Here is a 16,660-nt window from a genome sequence, read left to right as displayed (position 1 = left end):
TATGTATGCCCAACCTAGAGAAGAACTATGGCTGAAATCACATGCCATGAGACTGAAGGTGTAGTGCACATTGGAGAAACATGATGGAAGTTCTTCTCAAAGTAAATAAGGAAACCACATTAGTAATAAAATAATGAGCATGTATCATGGAAAGGCCTATTAGCCAATTAATGTTATTTTTTATGCATCAAGTTACAAATTGAAATGAAGGCATACTACAAAGCTAATATACTCATTCCATAGACAGAGAATAAAGCTGAAAATATGCAGAAGCACACATGCATAGAGAAGGACACTACCTACATTCAAATTATCACACAGAGCTCTTCAAATTGTTGATGGCCGCCACACGAGTTTCCGGCAGGGCACAACACGGTAAGGAATTCCATTTGGTGTTACTATTAATCACTATGAGAAGAATAAAAAATATAAAGTCTAGACATATCGAAAGCCCCTAAAAACTGAAACTGAAATCTAAATCGAAGTCCTACTCTTACATACAAAACTTGAAGTGTCTTTCTTTTTCACAGATAAGAAGCCTGTATTATCTGAACCAGAACCAAAAGAAAAAATGTGTCAGTAACACGGTGAAACAAAACTAAAATTGATACACTAATGTGTCGGTATGTAAAATTATCTCGTAAAATACACCATATTGCATCAACATACAAAGAAAAACTATGTCCTGTAAACATAAGGTACTATGGACATTTTTGAAGCTCAGCCTGCCATAAAGACCGAAAGTTGGCAAGTCCTTACAGTGCCATCGAATGTCTCAGTGCATGTTGTTAGAGTTATAATATAGGTCATGTACTCCTTTGTATTAATCCTGTTGTATAAGGGGTTTCCTGCATATGTTACACACCTGTACATATATATATATATCGGCCTATGGCCTCATGGGAATACAAGTTGCTTATTCCTAACATGGTATTAGAGCTGGGTCAATTTTTTGCACGCTGCAACTCGTGCTATTGATCCGTCCCGATCGAGTCCGGCTCGTTTTCCTCCCGCTCGAAGCCGCCGTCGCCGTGGCTGCTCCCGCTCAAAGTCAGCCGCCGCCCTCCCGCTCCCGCAGCTGCTGACGCCGCCGAAGCTCCCTCCCGCCGAAGCTCCCTCCCGCTCGAAGTCGGCCGCCGCCGGAGCTCCCTCCCGCCGAAGCTCCCTCCCGCTCGAAGTCGGCCGGCGCCGAAGCTCTCCCCGTGCTCGGCCACCGTGACCCGCGGGACTTCGTGCTCTCCCTCGCGCGCCCCCGCACCGCGCTCTCTCTGCCCAGATCTGCCAGGAGCCCCTCACGCCAGGCGCCGCCGTTCGCGTGTGGTCTCCCGTGGTCTTCCGCCTGCCGTCCGGTGTTCCCCTGATTACGGGTCTCTCCTAAAAAAATGTCTGCTGCATCGGGCTATGTTTCTGTCCCTCGCTGTCCGGTGATCTTTGATGGTACTAACTACACCGAGTTCGCTGGCTTCATGCGCATTCACATGCGTGGCATCCGTCTCTGGGGTGTTCTTTCTGGCGAGGTCTGCTGTCCGCCACGTCCGGTTCCTCCGGTGGCCCCTACTCCGCCGACTCCACTGGTTCTTCCTACGGATGCTAATCAGGCCGCCAAGGATGCGGCTAAGATTGCTGATGAGTCTGCTGATCGTGCCTATGATGAGAGGGCTTTGGCTTATGAGGAGGCTCTTTAGACGTATCATGGTGCTTTGTCTGTTTACACTCAATGGCTTGATGATGATGCTCGTGCTGCAGCTGTTCTCACTGCTAGTGTTCTGCCTCAGTTTGCTTCTGAGTTTCTGGGTCTTCCTATTGTCTTCCAGATGTGGACCTGCCTTCGTCAGCACTATGAGCCCTCTGGTGATGCCTTATATCTTTCTGTGGTTCGTCAGGAGCATGCTCTTCAGCAGGGTGACTCTACTGTTGATGACTTTTATGCACATAGTTCTGCTATTTGGCGCCAGCTTGATTCTCTCCGCAGTGCTGGTTGTCGTACTTGCCCCTGCTGCCAGGCTGTCCAGGCTGATTTGGAGTTTCATCGCGTCTACGAGTTCCTGTCTCGGCTCCGTAAGGAGTTTGAGCCCCGGCGTGCTCAGTTGTTTGCTCGTGGCCGTATTTCTCTCATGGAGGCGCTTTCAGAGATTCGTGCTGAGGAGACTCGCCTACGTGGTGCTGGTTTGCTGGAGGTTCCCTCTGTGCTCGCTACTCGGGTTTCTTCCACTCCACCTGCTGCACCGCCCCATTCTCGCTCGAGTGCTCCGCCACTCTTGCCCACTCCTTCTGGAGGCTCAGGTCGGCCCCGTTCACATTGTGACTACTTCAACAATGATGGTCATATTGAGTCCCAGTGCTACACAAAGCGGAAACACCTGCGCAAGGCGCGATCATCCTCCTCAGGGACTTCGTCATCTCCCTCGCCAGCTTCAGCCATTGCTTTGACTGAGTAGGATATTCTGAGACTTAAGCGTCTACTCGCGGCTTCAGGTTCTTCCTCGACGGGTACTGCTGGTTCTGTGACTGATGCTTCCCGCACTGAGCACCCGCCCTCTACACAGTCAGGTACATCCCCATCGGTTCTGGATTCTGGAGCTTCTTTTCATATGTCTTCTCATTCTTCCGCTTTGCCTTCTCTTCGCTCGCTGGATTCTCCTGTTCATGTCTTCACTGCTGATGGTACTCCACTTTCTGTTGCTAGTAGAGGCCATCTTTCCACTCCTTCTTATTCTGTTCCTGATGTTGCTCATGTTCCTCGACTTACCATGAATCTGTTTTCTGCCGGTCAACTTACTGATTCTGGTTGTCGTGTCATCCTTGATGTTGATTCTTGTTCTGTCCAGGATCGTCGCACGCACACTCTAGTTGGGGCTGGCCCTCGCCGCCGTGATTCTCAGGGTCTTTGGGAGTTGGACTGGCTTCATGTTCCTTCAGCTGCCACCACCATCGCCAGTTCCTCCGCTGCTGTCGCTTCTGTTACTGGTTCCTTCAAGCAGTGGCATCATCAACTTGGTCATCTGTGTGGTTCTCTATTATCGTCTTTAGTTCGTCGAGGTCTTCTGGGGTCTGTCTCAGGAGATGTCTCTTTAGAGTGTCAGGGTTGTCGTCTTGGCAAGCAGATACAGTTACCATATTCCCATAGTGAGTCAGTGTCTCAGCGTCCTTTCGATTTAGTCCATTCTGATGTATGGGGTCCGGCTCCTTTCGCTTCAAAAGGTGGTCATAAATACTATATTATTTTCATTGATGATTTTTCTCGTTACACATGGCTTTATTTCATGACTTCCCGTAGTGAGGTGTTGTCTATTTATAAGCGTTTTGCTGCCATGGTTCATACTCAGTTCTCTTCACCCATTCGTGTTTTTCATGCTGACTCCGCTGGTGAGTATATCTCTAAGATGTTGCGTGGTGTCCTTGCTGAGCAGGGTACTCTTGCCCAGTTCTCTTGTCCTGGTGCTCATGCTCAGAATGGCGTGTCTGAGCGCAAGCATCATCACCTTCTTGAGACGGCTCGTGCTATGATGATCGCCGCCTCTCTTCCGCCTCATTTTTGGATCGAGGCTATCTCCACTTCCGTCTATCTCATCAACCTTCAGCCATCTGCTGCTTTGCAAGGTGGTGTTCCTTTTGAGCGTCTGTTTGATCGTTCTCCCGATTATTCGATGCTTCGCTTGTTTGGTTGTGTTTGCTATGTTCTTCTTGCCCCTCGCGAACGCACCAAACTGACCGCTCAGTCTGTTGAGTGTGTCTTCTTAGGCTACAGTGATGAGCATAAGGGCTATCGTTGTTGGGATCCTGTCGGTCGTCGGATGCGTATCTCTCGAGATGTGACTTTTGATGAGTCTCGTCCTTTTTATCCACGCCCATCTTCCTCATTTTTTTCAGTGGAGGATATCTCTTTCCTCACTTTTCCTGACTCCCCTATCACTCCCGTCGTGCCTGTGCCTATTCGCTCCACTCCCTTTGCTTCTCCACCCCTCGTCGATTCGCGGCCACCATCTTCCCCGGTCTCCTCACCGAGCATGTCACCGGATTCTACACCTTCATCTCCGGTGACTTCTTCGTCGCCACCCCCCGATTCTACCATGGCGATTCCTCCTTCTCTTGTTCCATCTTTTCCTCAGCATTACACTCGTCGTTCACGACCTGTGGATGTTTCCTTGGATGAGTCGTCCTCTTCCTCTCAGCCTACTTATGGCTTGCGTTCTCGTCCTCATCCGCCTATTGATCGCTTTGGATTTCCCTCCGCTGGTGCTGCTGTTCTTGAGCCGACTTCTTACCGTCAGGCTGTTGTTCATCCTGAATGGCAGTTTGCAATGGCAGAGGAGATTGCTGCTCTTGAACGCACTGGTACCTGGGATCTTGTTTCTCTTCCTCCCGGAGTCCGTCCCATCACTTGTAAGTGGGTCTACAAGGTTAAGACTTGCTCCGATGGTTCTCTTGAGCGTCACAAAGCTCGTCTCGTGGCTCGTGGTTTTCAGCAGGAGCATGGTCGTGATTATGACGAGACTTTTGCTCCTGTGGCCCATATGACCACTATTCGTACACTTCTTGCTGTTGCCTCTGCACGCCACTGGACTATATCTCAGCTTGATGTTAAGAATGCCTTTCTTAATGGTGAGCTGCATGAGGAAGTGTACATGCAGCCACCACCTGGGTATTCTGTTCCTGATGGCATGGTGTGTCGTCTTCGTCGCTCTCTCTATGGCCTTAAGCAAGCCCCTCGCGCCTGGTTTGAGCGTTTTGCTTCTGTGGTCACTACTGCTGGTTTTTCCGCAAGTGCTCATGATCCCGCATTGTTTATTCACCTTTCTCCTCATGGCCGGACTCTTCTTCTTCTCTATGTTGATGATATGGTCATCACTGGGGATGACCCTGAGTATATTGCCTTTGTCAAGGCCCGTCTTAGTGAGCAGTTTCTTATGTCTGATCTTGGACCTCTTCGCTACTTTCTTGGGATTGAAGTCTCTTCTACCTCTGATGGCTTTTTTATATCCCAGGAAAAGTATATCCAGGATCTTCTTGCTCGTGCTGCTCTTTCTGACGAGCGCACTGTTGAGACTCCTATGGAGCTCAATGTTCACCTCCGTGCTACTAATGGTGATCCTCTCCCTGACCCGACACGTTATCGTCATCTCGTTGGCAGTCTTGTCTATCTAGCTGTCACTCATCCAGACATCTCTTATCCGGTTCATATTCTGAGTCAGTTTTTCTCTGCTCCCACATCGGTTCATTATAGTCATCTCCTTCGTGTTCTCCGATATCTTCGGGGCACGATCTCTCACCGTCTCTTCTTTCCTAGCTCCAGTTCTTTACAGCTTCAGGCCTATGCGGATGCTACGTGGGCTAGTGATCCTTCTGATCGCCGTTCACTTTCTGCTTACTGTGTTTTTCTTGGCGGTTCTCTCATTGCCTGGAAGACGAAGAAACAGATTGCAGTTTCCCGTTCGAGTGCTGAGGCTGAGTTGCGAGCTATGGCTCTTTTGACGGCAGAGGTGACTTGGTTACGGTGGTTACTTCAGGATTTTGGTGTTTCCGTCACTACACCGACTATGCTCTTATCTGACAGTACAGGTGCTATTAGTATTGCACGCGATCCTGTGAAGCATGAGCTCACCAAGCATATTGGTGTTGATGCTTTCTATGTGCGCGCTGCTGTGCAGGATCAGGTTATTGCTCTTCAGTATGTGCCTTCCGAGTTACAGTTGGCGGATTTCCTGACGAAGGCCCAGACTAGAGCGCAACATGGCTTTTATCTCTCCAAACTCAGTGTTGTTCCTCCACCATGAGTTTGAGGGGGGGGTGTTAGAGTTATAATATAGGTCATGTACTCCTTTGTATTAATCCCGTTGTATAAGGGGTTTCCTGCATATGTTACACACCTGTACATGTATATATATCGGCCTATGGCCTCATGGGAATACAAGTTGCTTATTCCTAACACATGTCATCCCCAAGTTGACAAGTCCTAAAACAGACATTGAATGTCAAAGTGGCATGTGATACTTGCCACACTCGTGGGCTTCTTGTGGGGATTCAAAATCTCTCACAGTTTCAGAAGCTCCGATGGATCAAGCTTATAAATCACCTATATAACACAAACAAAATCATTATATTTACCGATTGAATGTTTTTTTTACCAACACATAAGCCTGGAGGCCACAAAACTATATACATATATATGCGACATGGGTGTAACTACACCCAGCGGTAGGATGTATTTTTCATATACAAAAAATATTAAGCATTCATGGTTCTCATTTTGAGGTTAGATTTGTAGTGTTAAGAACTAAGATGTATATGATTTTATGTGGCGAACTCCAACTATGAAATGAAAATCTTGAAGACTTCAGTAAATACATATATTTTATAAGAAGATGTGTTTTGGAAGACCATCTGTAGGTTACTCAACTCTGAATCATTTTTTATCAAATACCAAAGGTAACATGCTCCAAAGCCTGCTCCTCTTAGTCTAAAATGTAGCTTGCACCACAACCATAAACACATACATGAACTATATAATATACCAGTCACTAATCATAATGTTTCCCATAAATATCAAGACCTCTTGGATGCCTTTTTCTTGGCTTATAAAAATAGTGTATACTAATTCAGAAACATGTGTAAAATAGACAGTATTACACAAAAAAAGGAAAACTGGGACCCACAAGAAGGATTTCTTTATAGGTATGCAAGGTTCGTCCTATCTATCAATTGCTTCTTCTAAATCCTCACCTATTAAGTGTTTTCTCTAAATAAAAAATACTATGGTGGTCCCTGGATTATATTGTATGACATGATTTGGTCTAAAAATTCCATATTTGTATTCAAACAATTGTGTACCTGGAGCATGGATTTTCCATAGGTGGATGGAGACTAGAGAGTAGTAAGGCATGAGGTTGCTCCTGTTTTTTATTAGGCAAGTGAAATAATACGGTAATGCATACCATTAGCAGCAAATAAGCATGTGCATATGTGAAGTGATTGAACTTTAATTAGATAGATTTTATACTATTTGTGCCTTTCTAAAAACATAAAAACTAAGCCATCAACACAATCATAGGATCAAATAATAAATGGCCTAGACCATTATTGATATGCAGAAAGATACAATTGAATCACATAATCGGTCTACTATTATTCAACAATTTCTTGCGACTACAAGTAGAACTCAACCACTTCAACCCAAGATGTTGTGCTAGTTGCCAAACAGATCAAAAAGATATAAAAAGAAAGTGAATAAGTCAACAGTGCCTTGTGAAAGCACATGAAAAAGAAACTAAATGACTACTCGACTTGTTATCATTTACTGGAGCTAAATTTCATATATTTCTATAGCTCTTTATCCCTTTAGTTTCAAACATGGGAAACAACACAAATAGGAGAAAAATGAGGTTGCATTTGAAAACATAAAACTTTTCGACCCCCCCCCCAACTACACCGAATGGAAGTAGATGATGATGTTAAGTACCATATCAAGATATTGAAGGTGGTGCTAGCATCGGTGCACATTGCAGTATAAGTCACCACTTCAAAGGTGGTAGACAACCGCTTGGCCTCTCAGCGATGTCACCACCCAACCAAGTGCAGGCTGCTCCTGAAGAGAGACACCCAAAGCATATGCCCATGGTGACCCATTTAGATGGTGGGTCGTTAACAGGACGAAAGTTAGCACGAGCCATAAATGCGCTGACCTACTACACGGGCCTTTAACAGGCCAAAAGTGCGGGCGGGCTGGATTTAAGTCATCGAGAGTATGGGTCGTTAATAGGCCAAATGTCACGTCAGGCCACATATGGCCATGCGTTCTGCTGACCATTAATTGGCCGAAAATCACATCGAGCTGGAAGTGGCCCAACTCTACAGTGGGCCGCTAACAGCCCGAAAATCGGACCTGGCTGAAAATGGCCCAATTCCAACATGGGTCGTTTATGGCTGAAAGTATCATCTGACACCAAATGGGCCCAAATGTAGCAGGACCTTAAACAGGCCAAAAACACACCAGGCCATAGTTGGGCCCAAATACATAGCGGACTATTAACGAGCCAGAAGTGAACATAGGCTGCAATGATGAGAAATCCACAACATGCCGGTGACGGGCCGAATTTACACTATTCTTACAGGCCGTACCTGTAAATGGGCTATGTGCAAGCAGACAGTTAATGGGTTTGCCTACTTACTCTGAATGGGCTGGCCTTTTTATATAACCGGGCCACTGTTGGGCTCGTGCCACATGTCAACATTTCATAGGCTCGTCTCATCCATTGGATGGATGACACTTGTCACAACTCAGAGCCAACACGTGGTTCCGTTGGCGAATGAGAATTTCACACATGGAAAATTGCCATTGGTCCGGGTTGTTAACGGATTATCGAATGTAATGCCGCCACCCGATAGCTTAACAGCGACCCGTTACGGTGGATGCCACGTGTCGATTACCCTTGACAAAAACACTTCCATGACGTGTCATTTATCGTCATGGAAGTGGACACTTCCATGATGATAATTTGAGTATTGTCATGGAACACTTCTACAACAGCACATGTATGACTATCTGGATTCTGTCAGAAAATCATCACAGATGTACACGCATGACAGAAAATGTGACCTACTGTGACAAACGCGTATCATCATGGAAGTGTTTTTTTTGTAGTGGAGGCTGATGGTCTATCGGCTTCGGCGGCCTCCGCCCCTTTGTAAGCGGTGGCTCCAACATCGGCGATGGTGGGGGTTGGAGGAAGGATAGATCGACGAATGCCTAGATTAGCATGTGCATAATTTTGGCTGTCCGAGATGGGGGCCGAAACGGAGAAATGGGAACCCGTTCACGAGCCAGACTCGTATATATTGCGGGTGGGGTAGGTACGGTTGCGCCTAGTCTATGGGCGGCTCGAGCTGTTTCTATACGAGGTGATTATCCTCCCCTTGAGAAAACTACTCACAAAATAATGGACTTTATATAGACACATCAATTTAGATTTAGCCGATGATAACGCATACACTTTACTTCTTTAGAATGTCTCAAAGATGGAAAACCCTTTTTTTCAACCAACTAATCTTTTCCTCCCATACACCTCCTCCTCCGCTCGACACGTGTTAATGTTGGGGTTCGGCTAGCCGCAACCTTATCCTCCCCACCACATATTCTTCTCCACACATTCCCTGTGAGGCCAGACTCATATATATTTCAGGCGAGGCAAGGACGGCTTTGCCTTTTGTGTAGGCGGCTCGCACCAGATTATCCTCCGCTTGATAAAAATACTCGCAAAAATATGGCCATCGCAGACACATTTTAATTGAATTCAACGAGTTGGTTAGTAATAACTTTCTCTCTTAAAAACATCTCAAAAAAGAAAGAATGCATACACTATCTCATTAGCATGATATAAGTCACTGCCATAAATGGATATAAAGTTAGTGATCCTAATGAAAGAAGTGTCTCAACCACAACACAAATAATCATAAGTTTATGTAAGTGTGGTAACCATTTTTTTACACCATACAAGCAGGAAAATTGTTGTTTATGATAATGTTTTATTAAGCATGCATGGTTCAGCTTGAAAGTCTTATAAAATAGCCAAGCGCTATTAGCTTAAACATTCTCTACCATAAATATCTTTCCACATTCTTGCATACCAAAAAGTTTGGCAAAGGAATCTGCAACTTTAACAAGTTCAGCATAAAAGCCTTCTAAAATAATGCCGACCCAAGCGCTATAGTTTCAAAATATGAATCTACCATGATATCTTTCCTTGTTTTGCAGCCCAACAAAGTTTGGCAGAGAAACCTATAAATTCAACATGTTCTGTTTAAAAGTCTTTTAAAATACTCCCTAGTGCTAATAGTTCAAACATGAATCTAGCATAATCTCTTTCCTGGTTATCAGATACCAACAAATTTTGGCAGAAGAACCTATAACTTCAACCAGTTGAACTTAAAAGTCTTCTAAAATATGCCCCAAACACTATTAGTTTGAAAACTAAATATACCGTAATCTCCTTCATGGTTCTTGCATGCCCACAAAGTTTGGCATAGAAACCTATAACTTCAAATAACTCTGCATAAAAGTCGTCTAAGATACCCCTCCCCCACCCAACACAATTAGTTTAATATATGACTACCATATTCTATTTCCTGGTTCTTGTAGATCAACAAAGTTTGGCAGAGGAACCTACAACTTCAACATGTTCAGCTTAAAAGTCTTCTAAAATAACCCCACACTAGCGCTATTAGTTTAAAACATGAATTTGCCATGATCTCTTTCCTTGTTCTTAAAGGACAAGAATGTTTGGCAGTGGAGCCTATATCTTCCACTAGTTCAGCTTAAAAGGCTTATGAAATACCGCCCAACGCTATTAGTTTAAAGACGAATCAACCATAGTCTCTTTCCTAGTTATTGTAGACCAACAATGTTTGGTAGAGGAACCTATAATGTCAACACATTCAACTTAAAGGTCTTCTAAAATAATCCCCTCCCCCTAAGCTTTATTAGTTTAAAATATGAATATATTGTAATATTTTCCCTCGTTCTTGCAGACCAAGAAAGTTTGGCAGAGAAATCTATAACTTCAACTCCTTGAGTTTAAAAGTCTTCTAAAATACTCCCAATGCTATTAGTTCAAACATGAATCTACCATAATCTCTTTCCTGGTTATTACATACCAACAAAGTTTGCAAAAGAACCTATAACTTTACCAAGTTGAACTTAAAAGTCTTCTAAAATACACCCCCAATGCTATTAGATTTAAAAGTGAATATATCGTTATCTCTTTCATGGTTCTTGCATTCCCACAAATTTTGGTAGAGAAACCTATAACTTCAACCAGCTCTGCATAAAAGTCATCTAAAATACCCCCCCCCCACCACCCAGCAATATGACTACCATAATCTATTTCCTGGTTCTTGTAGACCCACAAAGCTTGGCAGAGGAACCTACAACTTTAACCTGTTTAGCTTAAAAGTCTTCTAAAATAACCCCACCCGAGCGCTATTAGTTTAAAACATGAATTTTCCATGATCTCTTTCCTTGTTCTTAAAGGCCAACAATGTTTGGCAGTGGAACCTATAACTTCCACCCGTTCAGCTTAAAAGTCTTCTAAAATACTCCCAACACTATTAGTTTAAAGACGAATATACCATAATCTCTTTCCTAGTTATTGTAGACCAACAACCTTTGGTAGAGGAACCTATAACTTCAACCAATTCAACTTAAAAGTCTTCTAAAATAATCCCCTCCCCCCTAAGCTTTGTTACTTTAAAACATGAATATATCGTAATAGTTTCCCTGAATCTTGCAGACCAGGAAAGTTGGCAGACAAACCTATAACTTCAACCAAATCAGCACGAAAGTCGTCTAAAATACCCCCCACCCAACACAATTAATTTAAAACATGACTATCATAATCTATTTCCTGGTTCTTGTAGACCCACAAAGTTTGGTGGAGGAAACTACAACTTCAACCTGTTTATCTTAAAAGTATTCTAAAATAACCCCCACACAAATGCTATTAGTTTAAAGCATGAATGTGCCATGATCTCTTTCCTTATTCTTAAAGGCCAAAAAAGTTTGGCAGAGGAACCTATAACTTCCACCAGTTCAACTTAAAGTTCTTCTAAAATACCCCCAACGCTATTTGTTTAAACCCGAATCTACCATGATCTCTTTCCTCGTTATTATAGACCAACAAAGTTGGAAGAGGAACCTATAACTTCAACAACTTCATCTTAAAAGTCTTCCAAATACACCCCTCCCCTAGCTCAATTAGTGTAAATCATGAATATACCATAATCTCTTTCCTGGTCTGGCAGACCAAGAAAGTTTGGCAGATAAACCAATAAGTTCAACCAGTTCAGCATAAAAGTCAACATGGCAGGCCGTTAACAGGATGAAAGTCAACACATGTCATAAATGCACCGACCTACTACACGGGCCATTAATAGGCTGAAAGTGCAGGTGGGCTGGATTTGTGTCATCGAGAATATGGATTGCTAATAGGTCGGATGTCAGGTCAGGCCACATATGGCCCATGTATTACACCGGCCTTTAAATGGCCAAAAATCACATCAGGCTGGAAGTGGCCCAAACCTACAGTGGGCCGCTAACAGGCCAGAAGTTAGACCTCGCCGAAAATGGCCCAATTCCAGCATGGGTCGTTTATGGGCTGAGAGTACCGTCGGGCAACAAATGGGCCCAAATGTAGCAGGACCTTAAACGGGCCGGAAACACACCATGCCATAATTGGGCCGTGTGCAAGCGGGTCGTTAATGGGCCTATCCGTTAATATGTAGCAGCACCTTTTTATGTAAACGGGCCACTATCGGGCCATTCAACGTGTCAACATTTCATAGGGACGTCTCATCCATTGGATGGATGACACTTGTTGTAACTTAGAGCAAAAATGTGGTTCCATTGGCGAGAAAATTTTACACGTGGAAAATCGCCATTGGTCCGGGCTAGTAACGGATTATCGGATCCAACGCCGCCACTCGACTGATTAACAGCGACCTGTTACGGTGGATGCCGCGTGTCGGTTACCCTTGACGAAAACACTTCCATGACGCGCCATTTATCCTCATGGAAGTGGACACTTCCGTGATGATAATTTAAGTATTGTCATGGAACACTTCTATGACAACACATGTATGACTATCTGGATTCTGTCAGAAAATCGTCATGGATGTACATGCATGACAGAAAACATGACCTATTGTGACAAACACGTATCATCACGGAAGTGTTTTTTCTAGTGGAGGCTGATGGTCTATCGGCTTCGGCGGCCTCCGCCCCATTTGCGGGCAGTGGCTCCGACATCAACGGCGGTGGGGGTTTGAGGAAGGAGAGATCACCAAATTCCTAGATTAGGATGTGAGAAATTTTTGTTATCCGATACGGGAGCCGAAACGAGGAAAGGGGAACTGGCCCACGCGCCAGACACGTATATATTGCGGGTAGGGTAGGTATGGTTGCGCCTAGTCTATGGGCGGCTGAGCCATTTCTATACGACGTGATTATCCTCCGCTTGAAAAAATACTCACCATATAGTCGACTTTATATAGACACATCAATTTAAATTTAGCCAATGATAACACATACACTTTCCTTCTTTAAAACCCTTTTTTCAACCAACTAATCTTTTCCTCCCGTACACCTCCTCCTCCGCTCGACACGCGTTCACTATGGGGCCCACCCACCACAACCTTATCATCTCCACCACATATTCTGCTCCACACATTCCCTGTGGGGCCGGACTCATATATATTTTGTGTGGGGAAGGGACGGCTTCGCCTTGTGCGTAGGCAGCTCGCATCGTATTATCCTTCGCTTGACAAAAATACTTGCAAAAACATGGCCTTCGTAGACACATTTTAATTGAATTCAACGAGTTGGTTAGTAATAACTTTCTTTCTTAAAAACGTCTCGAAAAGAAAGAATGCACAATATATCATCGGCATAATATACTTCACAACCACAAATGGATATAAAGTTAATGACCCTAATGAAAGAAAGTGTCTCTACCACAACACAAATAATCAACAGTTTATGAAAAGTGTGGTAACAACATGTTTTACATCATACAAGCAGGCAAATTGGTGTTTATGTGAATTTTTTATTAAGCATGCATGGTTCATTAACCCGTATGGATTTCGCCCGTCCCACTAAACTATACGCCGAAAAGGAATGTTGCATCATGAGAACCCCCCCCCCTCCAAATTATATCCCATTCAGGGTTTTATGGGCAGAACTGGCATCTTCTAACTTTTGAAAGTCGAAGTTTGTAGAAGTTTGATCACTAGAGAAATCAACACCTTCAATCTTTCGAGTCTTTAAAACTCTTCGTCTACCTCTTTCTTTGAAGTAGATGAATTAAATCCTCCAATGCATAGGTCCCTAATAGCTCTAGCTGTAAAAACTAAGCAACACTGGCGAAGGCATAATATTTATGTAATGAAACAGAAGACTAAAATCCTCATCCAAGCAGACCTAACAACAAAACTTATGAGATAGATATGAATGTACTCGGTCTAAATTAAAGTGAAACATATAAGAGATAGCATGCACTTCATAGATATATCAAAGCATAGCCTGAATAACATCAAATTGCACGACTTGTGCACAACCACACAACAACAGCTCATGAATGGAGCAATTTGAATCAATAAATAAACAACTACCACTAACCATGGATAATTCAGCATTTGTACACCATTCAAACTTAAATAAAACCATACCATAGGGGCTAGATTTTCACCTATTCCATATTTCACAGCAATTACATCCAAAATTACACGAGTAAATATCATCGGGGCATAAATCTCTAAACTATGCCAGCATAACAATTTCACCCTAGGACAAGGAACAATCACCAATCTAGGACTATGTTACAACATATATCATCCGGCATAGTTGAAACCGCATAAAAGAGCGAGACCACGGGATGATAACTCTCCTTCTCATGCGTCAGGCCAAATAACAAGCACCAAAACCGTAATTACCCGAAAAGTCTAATTGTAAGGTGACAACTTGCTCCTAGATCACAATAGGGATACAAAGTTGGAGCTTATCTGGGCAGTCGAGAAGGAAGTGGAGATATTACTGGCCGCAAAAACTTGATCTGGATGAAGGAGCCCTTGACATTGGACCTGCGGAGATCTTGGAGGGCAGCCTATGACTGGGCGAGGGAGCGAAAGAGGACGAATGCATACCTACAGGAGTCGCCATGCCTCAGGATGCAGTCAAGTGCATTACGCGGAGTGAAGGTTGAAATGAGGTCGTCCTTGCCCGCGTTCGTGGGCAGGTTGTCGATCCACGGCGTGTTTTTATCTCATGGGATGCCCCTGGCGCGACGACAGCACCCCCTATGTCGGAGGGTTCTCATTCATTCCGTGGCCAAGGAGGCTGATGTTCTATCGACCTCGGCGGCCTCGATCGTCTCTGCGGGCGGTGCCTCCAACATCAACAATGGTGGGGGTTGGAGGAGGGAGATATCGCCAAACGCCAAGATTATGATGCGGAAAATTCTGCCTGTCTGAGATGGGTACCGAAATGGGGAAAGGGGAATCGACCCACGAGCCAGACTTCTATATATTGCGGTGGGTAGGTACTGCTGCACCAAGTCTATGGGCGGCTTGGGCCGTTTCTTTACGAGGTGATTATCCTTCGCTTGAGAAGAATACTCACCACATAATTTCCTTTAAAAAGACACATAAATTTAAAATTTAGGGGATGATAATGCATACACTTTCCTTCTTTAGAACATCTCAAAGATGGAAATCCCTAAACCCTCAACTAACTAATCTTTTCCTCCCATACACCTCTTTCTCCGCTCGACACGCGTTCACTGTGGGGCCCGCCCACCGCAATCTCTCTCAACCTTATCCTCTCCATGACATATTCTTCTCCACACGTTCCATGTGGGGCCGGACTCATATATATTTAGGGTTGGGCAGGGACGGATTCGCCTTGTGCCAACAAATTATCCTTCGCTTGAGAAAAATACTCACAAAAACATGGCCTTCACAGAAACCTTTTAATTGAATTTGATGAGTTAGTTAGTAATAACTTTCTTCAAAATGACTCAAAAAGAATGAATGTGTACAATATCTCATTGGCATAATACACTTCACTTCACAAATAGATATCAAGTAAATGACCCTAATGAAGAGAAGTGTCTCTACCACAACACAAATAATCATAAGTTTATTTAAGTGTGGTAAGAACATATTTTTACATCATACAAGCATGCAAATTGTTGTTTATGTTAAAGTTTTATTAACCATGCATGGTTTATTAACCCATATAGGTTTCGCCCATCCCACCAATCTATACGCCGAAGAGGAATGTTGCATACTGAGGCCCCTAGAATATTTCCCATTTGGGCTTCTCAAAGACGATGTTTACAGAAGTTTGATCACTGAAGAAATTAACACCTTCGATCATCCCAATATTTGAAAAACTCTTTGTCTACTTCCTTCTTTTAAATTGATGAATTAATTCCTCCAATGCATAGGTTCCTAATAGCTCTAGTTGTGAAAATCAACCAACAAACACAAGCCATCAGAAGGCATACTATTATGTAATGAAATAGAGGAATAAAATCATCATCCAAGCAGTCCTAGCAACAAAACTTATGAGATAGCTGTGAATTTACTCAGTCAAAATTAAACCGAAACATATCAGAGATAACATGTACTTCATAGTTATATCAAATCACAACTTGAATAACATGAAATTGCATCACTTGTGCACAACTCATTAGACAACAGCAACAGATGAATGGAATCCACGCACTCACAACATTTCCAGAATCTATCGAGAAGAAGCACAACCGAAAAGAAGAGAAAACAACGTGGTAAACAAAAAAGCATAACCATGGCATGATGCACAACCTAGTATGATGCATGTTCGGTTTAAAGAGGCATGAGATCGCAAAATGCAACAACCAACTACTATAAATTAAGTGAAGCTCAATATGCAATGAGTTGCATATTGACGAAACTTCACACCAAAATATTTAGTTCACTCCCGTTTATGTATATGACAAGATTAAATGTTGTTAAACATGGCAAGAGGTGAAGCATATGTAAACAATATATTTAGGCAAGTTTAAATGAGGCTGGAAACAACAAATAACAATTCCAAAAAATCCCCACATGTTATTTTTTAATTTGCTATTCT

The 16,660-nt window shown here is 43.5% G+C and overlaps 1 pseudogene; it reads left to right on the top strand.

Annotated features, from left to right (window-relative positions):
* Positions 1-2,979: 2,979 nt before the first annotated feature.
* Positions 2,980-15,015, top strand: LOC123159015 (uncharacterized; annotated as a pseudogene).
* The last annotated feature ends 1,645 nt before the right edge of the window (positions 15,016-16,660 follow it).

This window comes from Triticum aestivum, chromosome 1D (genome assembly GCF_018294505.1).
Source record: "Triticum aestivum cultivar Chinese Spring chromosome 1D, IWGSC CS RefSeq v2.1, whole genome shotgun sequence".
NCBI classification, from domain to species: Eukaryota; Viridiplantae; Streptophyta; class Magnoliopsida; order Poales; family Poaceae; genus Triticum; species Triticum aestivum.
The sequence above is the reverse complement of the archived record's forward strand: the minus strand, read 5'-3'. Positions and strand labels throughout refer to the sequence as shown.